The sequence below is a fragment of the Lytechinus variegatus genome, chromosome 2 (genome assembly GCF_018143015.1).
Source record: "Lytechinus variegatus isolate NC3 chromosome 2, Lvar_3.0, whole genome shotgun sequence".
In the NCBI taxonomy this organism is placed as follows: domain Eukaryota; kingdom Metazoa; phylum Echinodermata; class Echinoidea; order Temnopleuroida; family Toxopneustidae; genus Lytechinus; species Lytechinus variegatus.
This window is the reverse complement of record NC_054741.1, coordinates 73510665-73520615: the sequence shown is the minus strand read 5'-3', so window position 1 is coordinate 73520615 and position 9951 is coordinate 73510665.

Below are 9951 nucleotides of genomic sequence, written 5' to 3'. Positions count from 1 at the left end.
TAGATTATAATTGGCTGATGAACTTTAAATGATCAATTGTTCAATTAAATTCAAGTGAATATAAATTTTCTTCCGATTTACATTCTTGTTAGAAAATAAAGAATGTGAATTTATAAATTATGTTTACTGGAGAAGGTATTAATTAATCATCGAGAACAGGAGCTTATGACGTGATACACCTGTAATACTTGAACTGAACAACAAATTACAATAAAATGCAATTTCAAAAAGTTACCAGTAACGAACAATACCTTCATTTATCATTATTATACTTCTCTCAAACTGTAACTTTAAACGAGTTAGTTAATCCAAATGCATACATAATTATATTTTGTAATTATACTGTTAAGATTCTTCGTATAAAGTAATCGGAATACACACTTATATTTTGCAATTACACTGTTGATGTACATTTTATAGTGATATGTTTTGATGTAAATTGGAAATATATCGATTTAGTTCAATTCTGAATATATTTTTAAATAAAACAAGTATTATATTGTGTTTACGCTTGAAGGCCGAAGAGCAGTAGAACCGAAAGCTTGTATGAATAAAAAATTAGGAAATTTTGTATCGATATTAATCGATAACGATCTAACTTTGACTCTTCATGGACAATTGCCTTTAATATGACTAATATAGAGAAAATGGCTGATGTCCGTTATACCACTTATTATAAAAGCCATCCTTTGTTTTTTTTTACAGTAACAAAGCATTTCATATGTTGAAAGCTATTGAAATTATATCTGAATTTATGATTGATATAATCTTGTCTTACCTCAAGGACGATACAACGTCTGTACACCTCGGGTTCTACGCTCTCAATTACTTTTGAAAAGTAGCAACTCAGTAGAAACACAGTACCAAATTGTCCACATACGTTCATCTCTGTTATACTTTCCTACCTAATTTTATTGAAAATGTGCTTTAAAGTCCAAGTATAGATCCTATTTTGGTAAAAGCACACCTTACACACCCTGGCTGATAAACCGCTGATATAGAACGTCTTTGCAAAAATGATGCGATTTGGCGCTAGATTACACCAATTATGTTTATTTCTCCTTTTCATTTAATGAAAGTAGACAATTTGCACATGGTGGATCGATTTATGGCTATTTTCTTCAAGATTCGTAAACAAAAGAAAGGTGTTTCTCGGTTCTTTGAAAATCGATAAGGGGCGGTTTTTAAATGGTTCCCCATAGAGTTTTTTTTTGGGGTATATTCTTGGGGTCTGCGCACTCGAAGGTAGGGAGATTTCTCCGAGTTCCACCATCCAGTAACGTGATGTAACATCTTCTTTTCGTTGTTGTGTTTTATTTCTTGGGTGTGGAACAATGCAGAGCTGTTATTTATGGTTACATCATCATAAATATTACCATGTTATATAGGTGTGTGCTGGTGTATATAGTTAGGCCCTATAAACGGACACGGGGGTGTATTATTGTGGACACAGTCAGGTTAAGAGACACCTTCCTTTTAAAGTGTCAGGTTCAATGTTGTCACCAAGTACATAATGTATCATATTTTAATGACTATTTTCGGAGCTGCGAATTTAGTTGTTGATTATGTCCGGAACGTCGAGTCTACAGCAATGGTTTGATCCTCCATGATCAAGGCGCCTTTTGAGAATATGGAGTCAGACGAGCTGCCAGAAACTTCAAAGATATACGGTTTTCTACAGGAAAGGTTTCCTGTTTCTCCTCAAACGTTCAAGGTGAGCTTCGTCCTTACATCGCGGATACACAAAGCAGAGCGAGACTATAGACGCCACTTTTCCGACGGTGGCGTCGTCAACATGAAATCTTAACCAAGTTTTTGAAATTTCGTCATAACTTTGAAAGTCTATGGATCTATAGCTCGTTTTACTTGGACATAATTGTACGTGTAATGGTTATTCATTGAATATTCTGCCCGAGTTACAGGTCACACGACCAAGTTCAAAGGTCATTTAAGGTCAATGAACTTTGGCCGTGTCTGGGGGTATTGTTGAATTGCCATCATAACTTTGAAAGTTTACGGATATAGTTCATGAAACTTGGACATAAGACTAATCAAGTATCATTTATTGTTTTGCATAAGTCTTATTTTACATCATGATCAATAAATATAGTCTTTGGTTGTCATATGAATGTTGTGTTTGTGAATAACTTTTCAATAGTCGTTTTTGAAACCAATATACATTCGGTTGCTTGAATTTAAGATCAGAGTTTCAGAATTTATTCAAAGTTCAAGGCCTATATATTACTTCACCTTAACCGCTCTTACATTACCCGCCCTGTAATTATGCTAATCTGTTATTACACATCATTGGTCCTTCTCATATCATCCTGGTATAACTTCGCGCCACTACTGGAGTCACCCCGAGGCAACCTTGTGAAATTATACCCATCAAAATTACCATGGGAAACTGCTGGACAGTTCAGGATTCTTGAAAAAATACTCTGTTTTAAATTATAATTTGCATAATTTATGTAAATTAGGTAATAATAAACAAGGATATCCCAATTATTTTATGACAATTTTCTTCCCTGTCTTACCCTAAGTCTTTATTTCCAATTTTAGGGCAGTTCTGGTGAAATATATACACAACAAAAAAAGTAAGTCCCCCCTTAAACAAACATCAATAATTTCCAAACCAATGCGAGCTTTCAATATATTTTTACATGAGCGTGTAGGTAATTTTATAAGCTTCCCTATGAGTAAATGTTATGGACGTATCTTACGTCATGCTTCAGTGAGCACCGTCAGAAGGCAAAAATGTCACTTTTCAAAAGTCACGAGCCAAATATCATGACTTTGATTCCATTTCATTGGAATTTATTCCACATTCTCATCACAAAAAATAGTCAGAAGGCTTATAAAAGGTACTTTCTAAAGGACGACACAACTTTTTTGGCTAAATTTCACGGTTGAATAAACACAAGTCAAAATTTGCTATAATTGGTTATTTTACACGTTTCTATAAAAAAAATGATTGAATATGATGACAGTTATTTTTGGGAAGAGTTTCTGCAACAGTATTCATCGTTTCACGGTTCAATGAACATTTATTAAAAACAAAAAATATGATTTTCAAATATCATAGGCAAGTATTGTTTCATTTTGGTAACTGAAAATGATCTTTTCTCAACTTTTTCGTTGTGTTTATGACCAATTAACATGCTTCAATGATTCAAAGGCGTTTAATTAAACATTCACGCTTGAATGAACATGTGGAATGTGATAAGCTCTTTTTTACATTATTGGAAACAATGCAATTTGTAACTACGGATATCTGTCACAAACCTCCTTGCATAGTTCATTTGATTTGATTTTTGTGAAAATCCCGATGTTTAATGCATCAGTGAACACACAATACTCGAAAATTATGCAAATGAGAAGAAAGTTCAAGGCCTTGGCCCCACTCTGTGCCCTATCGAATTGTCATTTTGGTGTGCGCACCTTTTGGATAGTGTTACTCTGAAGCCATGTGCGAAGTTTCATGAAATAACTGTTGGCAGAAGTAACAAAAACCGTCCATGAAACAAACCCTCATTTCAAAATTTTGACTTCTTCTCTCATAGACTTGTGTACATTATGGGTGCATATGTTTACGAATAAGTAACCCCTTATTCAATATGGTGGAACTTTTTTTCAAGGCTGTCTTTAGCAATGTCGTTTGGCAGTAATGTTTATCAACCTATGGGCAAAATTCTGTGCAAAAATGAAATCGATTTGTTTATTTATGGATGAGTGAGCACGCATCAAAGTGGGAAAATTGGTATTTTCAATGTCACAGACACATTTTAAAGGATAATAAAGTGATTATTTGGGGCAAATTCGGTTTTAAATATGACTTTAATTGCTGTTGTTTTTATCATCCATCATTTCTATCACCACACACTTTCCGAATTTTAAACATTTTCATGGTTGAGCGAGCACAATCGAAAACTTAGGAATGAATACTCTTTATACTGCATAAATGTATTCTTTTCCTCACAATTTCTCAGGATCAGTTGAATGTATGGACAAATCAGTGGTGGATCCAGAATTTTAAAATGGGGGAGGGGCCTATAATCGGGGGAGCCACTAAAATTTTCAAATTTTAACATGATCTAACAAGTTGTAGAGGATACTACCGTAAACCCCTATGATGATACGTCACAATTCAGGGGCCGCGGAACGGTTTTCAAAGTGGGAGGGGGAGACTGAGCCAAAAGTGAGGGGGGGCTGATCATGCAAAAAAAAATCAAAACCGCATGGTCATTTTTTAAATTACATTTTTGTACATGCTTTTGGAAAAAAGTTGGGGCTGAAGCCCACCCCCCCCGCTTCCGCAGCCCCTGCAATACATTGTGCTCACTCAACCATGAACATATGATATCAAAATCTGGTCTGAAGTGGTTGAATGATGGACAGTAAAACAGCATAACACCAAAAAATTCACCTGAAAAACAACTTTTTCCCAACTTTGTATTTCAACAAACTCAAAAACGACTCTTGTGACTTTTAAAAATGGTCATTTTTAATTCAATCTTTAATCACTCATGCATGACTCCACCGATCGATCTCATTTTTCCCCAGGAGTTGCTTAATGAGTTCAGAAAACCACCTATGAAATATCATATCTCAAACTAATTCGGTTCAAAAGTTACAGCAATTTGATTTAGGGGGGACTTACTTTTTTTGTTGTGTATATATTCTGAATTACTTGTTTATACCATATCGACATAATATGCAAATTTATGCAAATTACTTGCTTATTTGCATAGATACAGCGTGTCTCTTTGGATAAATCTTTTTCTTTTGACTCAAGGAACATTTGTGCCAAGTGGGACATTTGTACTAAAAAATGCAGCGTTCAACCTCTTAACAAGTTTACTATTATAAAGAGTACTTTCTTGAGCCATATAAACCTAAACTGAAAGCACATCTATCATGAAATGTAATTACAGCTCATTAGGATGTTTGGCAAGATCTGTGCTGTACCAATGCCAATATAAAAACCTTATTATGACAGTTGGTGCATTTAATGCCACATCCAGCGTTTTTGTCTTTTGCAAGACCATAGGCAACGAAGAGAAGACGTGACGAGAGTCTTTGTTCAGTTTCATATTTAACAAAGCTTTGGTACACGTGGTATAACTATTGGAGCTTCACCGAGAAGTTTTTTTTACAGAGTCAGATCAATTTCAACGTTCTCCCCTCTGCTAGAAAGCAATGTCAGTTCATTTCATTTTAGTGAAGAGAAACCAATGTCATTTCATTTTAGTTTGGTGAAGGGAAATCTGCAGGACTTTTAGCACGACACTTTAGGGAAACTCGACCTTGAATACTGAATTGCATCCTGATTTGCATATGATCTAATTATTATTTTGACTCCGAAGTAACTAAACCTACCGATTCTCCAGATTTTCTCCAACTTGAATCTATTACATACGTCAGTGTTCTGTCAGACAAATCGTAAGACGAAAACAAAGAATTGTAAATTTTATAACAATGGATCATCAATCTGCACAACTAGCGCCATTTAAAGCAACACTTATGATCTGTTTCGTCGTCAGTTTGGGAATATGTTGCAATATCCTGCCAATGAATATTCTTCCGATCAATAACAGTGACATTGTTGTCGGAGTAATGAACTCAGATGACTTAGCTTATACGATATCAAGTGTTGGGGTGATTCTCCTCGCCCTGTTTGAAGACATCATCTTGGTTCGGTTCATTCGCGGCAAGACTGCGTACCATCAGGCTCAAGAAGTGTTTTGGCCCGTGAGTTGCCGCCATTGCGCCAAGGTAGTCGGTTTTCAGATAATGGAAAGGAGTCCTAATAATGTAAATACATATCGGCCGTACCAAGACAATAATCTTGAAGAACCACATTCCTGTATCACGCAGAGCCCGGATAATCCTGATGATGATGATCATCGTCCAGCTTGTCCTGCTTGGATAGGATCACCAAAAACGCATGTTATGAAGACAGTCCTCTTCAATGGGTGCCAAGATATAATGACGGATGAGAACCACGCTATGCCAAAATCAACTGATAGCCAATCTCACACTGAAAATACAGGTACCAAGCATTCTATGTTTGAGGACCGCAAGAAATTTCATGATAGAGTATCCCAAGGCCTACAAAACACCCACGATGGGGATTGTCATTCTGCACCGATGTTCAAGAGACCTCACAAATCTCTTTTGCAAATTTACACAATACTGTCGTTCGTTTCCATTGCTAAAATCATTATAGTGATTATCGCTGATATCATGTGCATCTTGCAACCAAATGAAACATACGGAAGAAAAGTCTCATTCGTTGCTCAGGCGGTTGTAAATGGAACGTGTGGAAGTCTGCTCGTATTATCACTGATATTTTTGAACTCTTATTACGACGCCATCTTCACCAGAAGCGGGAAATTTTGTTACCCTATTGGATTCATGTTCGCTGGTTGTATTTGGCTTATTATTTCCCAAATAGGATCTCCTTTCGATCCTTCTGACGATGAGCAGCCAAAGCAACCGTGCAAATTGAACGGAAGTTTCGGACAACTTGTATTTGATTTTGAAAATATAACGGTCTCCTTTGTAGGAGAATGTGCGATAACCGCAGGTGGCATCTTTTGGCATATGTGGAGCAGTACCTTACCAAAAGGCGTTTTGAAACTGTCGCCAGATGCCACTCCTTCATTTGAATATGTGCCTAAACAACATTCTCAACCAATTTGGAGGAAGATCTACATCTTTGTATCAAAGTGGATAAACTATCGAAAACCTTTGCACACCTGCGATTCCACTTCTCAAACTGACATAACATCCTTACAAATACAGAATAATAATAGAAAACAGGACCTGGAAACATTTATTTTGAAATTGTTCCTGGGACTTTTAATTCTTGTTTTGATCAATATAACTGCTGTGCCATTTCTGCGATGGGATAAAATTACTTCACAAAAATCCCGTTTCTATTTAATAAGGTGTTGTGAGATCGCGTGGGGCATTCCACTCATAGGTACACTCCATTTCCAATCGTTTGTCACGAACAAAAGGTCACAAAGTTTCCCCATGAGAAGAGGAATGTCAGTGCTTAATGGACTGACGAGTAGTGATCGCATCCTGCTCCTTGGGTGTGGCGGAATATTCATTCTTAGCTTATTTCGCGTCTTTGGGGCTATCACGTTCTTGATCTTTTCGCAAAATGCATCTAACGACGACCAGATATTAAGCTACTTCATGATCCTATTTGCTGTCTTCAAGATTTACGTGACTTGGCTCATGACGTCATTCTTGTTCATAGCACAACGTCAATATTTTGATGACTTTCAGAAGATTAAGTGGTCTTTAATCTGTTCCATGTACACAGGAATGTTTAGCGTCACCGTCTGGGTATTGGGAAACACAAGCATTCATCCATGGGTTGGATTGCAATTATTTATCGGAAAGGAAAATGGGCGGTATTTTGGAAAAATTATGGACCCTCTTGTGAGTTTATATGGTATCCATTCTACTTTAGTTGCACTTAAGACATTCAAAGAAATATACCATGAGAGAATGCGTGTTTGCGACAAGAAAGACAGTTTCTGCAATTTCGCATAGACATTATACCACTGTACATACCCTATATTATCTGTATGACATTGCTGCATATTAGCCCAACACTTTCCGAGTTGATCTGCTTCTCTTAGATGAGTAATGTTATGCACAATTAGAAAAACTACATGTTAATTACATTACAAAACATAATTAAGTTTATAACTGCAGTTTTATGAATTCATTGTGAAAAAAAAAATCAATTAACTAACACTGTAGAAAGCAATTGATTTTAAGGAACTCCTAGTCGTGTGTCTTCCAAGAATAGCTCCGCCTTTCTGGCAAGATTCAGTCGACCATAGACCTACTACTCTGTAGGTCCATGAGTCGACCGAGGACTGATATCAGTCGCTGCAAATATCTTGTAAATTGAAGATATTAGGGAGTTTTCAGTAAGCGACGTAAGGAGAATTCAAGAACATGGTTATTGTATTGAAAAATGCATGTCAAAATGACAAAGAACAGCTGGAAGATTTTGCCGAGTATCGGTGAACCAGAACCTCAGATTCAACCTAAGTTTTATAGCAGACGAAAAAAATTTCGCTTATCCAAACTCAAGGACTAAACTGATGTTTTGAGTCTCCAATTGTCGACAAAGACTCCTTGTTGTTCTTGTAACGTCGGGCATTTTGCAATATATTTCCTCATATTCTTGAATCCTTCGTACGTCGCTGAGCGAAAGCAGGGTATTTTTAGCAATCACTTCGCATGCAGACAGTGGCGTACCTGGGATTTTCGATAGGGGGGTGGGGCAAAACCGGTCGAAAAATGTGACACGCAAAAAAAAAGTCTTCAATCAAAAAGCTATTCAATCGTACCCAAAAAAAAAGCCGTTTCATTAATTTTAATTCAAACCACCTATATGTAGTTGGTACAAAAATGTTAAAACGGCTGTTTTCGACTCGCCGTACGGCCGCCGTAGAGCAAATGTGACCAATGTATTAAAGAAAGTGATCGCGGTGACGAATCACAATTTTATGATACTATTGAAGTTTCAGTATCACATTTTATTTCGAGTAACGTTAATTAATAGTTTAATATAATTATCAAAGTATATATTATAAAAAAATAAATGGTAAATGTACTTATGATGCGTAAGAAAGAGTACTTTTTTGAGCCATATAAACCTAAACTGAAAGCAAATCTATCATGAAATGTAATTACAGCTCATTAGGATGTTTGGCAAGATCTGTGCTGTACCAATGCCAATATAAAAACCTTATTATGACAGTTGGTGCATTTAATGCCACATCCAGCGTTTTTGTCTTTTGCAATACCATAGGCAACGAAGAGAAGATGTCGTGACGAGAGTCTTTGTTCGGTTTCAAATTTAACAAAGCTTTGGTACACGTGGTATAACTATTGGAGCTTCACCGAGAAGTTTTTTAACCGAGGGTCAGATCAATATCAACGCTCTCCCCTCTGCTAGAAAGCAATGTCAGTTCATTTAATTTTAGTGAAGAGAAACCAATGTCATTTCATTTTAGTTTGGTGAAGGGAAATCTGCAGGACTTTTAGCACGACTCTTTATAGGGAAACTCGACCTTGAATACTGAATTGCATCCTGATTTGCATATGATCTAATTATTATTTTGACTCCGAAGTAACTAAACCTACCGATTCTCCAGATTTTCTCCAACTTGAATCTATTACATACGTCAGTGTCATGTCCAACATATCGTGAGACGAAAACAAAGAATTGTAAATTTTGTAACAATGGATCATCAATTTGCACAACTAGCGCCATTTAAGGCAACACTTATGATGTGTTTCATCGTCAGTTTGGGAATATGTTGCAATATTCTGCCAATGAATATTCTTCCAATCATTAACAGTGACAATGTTGTCGGAGTTATGAACTCAGATGACTTAGCTTATACGATGTCGAGTCTTGGGGTGATTCTCCTCGCTCTGTTTGGAGACATTATCATGGTCCGGTTCATTCGCGGCAAGACTGCGTACCATCAGGCTCAAGAAGTATTTTGGCCAGTGAGTTGCCGCCATTGCGCCAAGGCAGTCGGTTTTCAGATAATGTAAAGGAGTCCTGATAATGTAAATACATATCGGCCGTACCAAGACAATAATATTGAAGAACCACATTCCTGTATCACGCAGAGCCCGGATACCCCTGATGATGATCATCATCCAGCTTGTCTTGGGATAGGATCACCAAAAACACATGATAGGAAGACAGTCCTTCTCGTCACTGGGTGCCAAGATATGATTACGGATGAGAACCACGTGATGCCTAAATCAACTGATAGCCAATCTCACACTGAAAATTTAGGTACTAAACATTCTATGTTTGAGGACCACAAGAAACGTCATGATAGAGTATCCCAAGGCCTACAAAACACCCACGATGGGGATTGTCATTCTGCACCG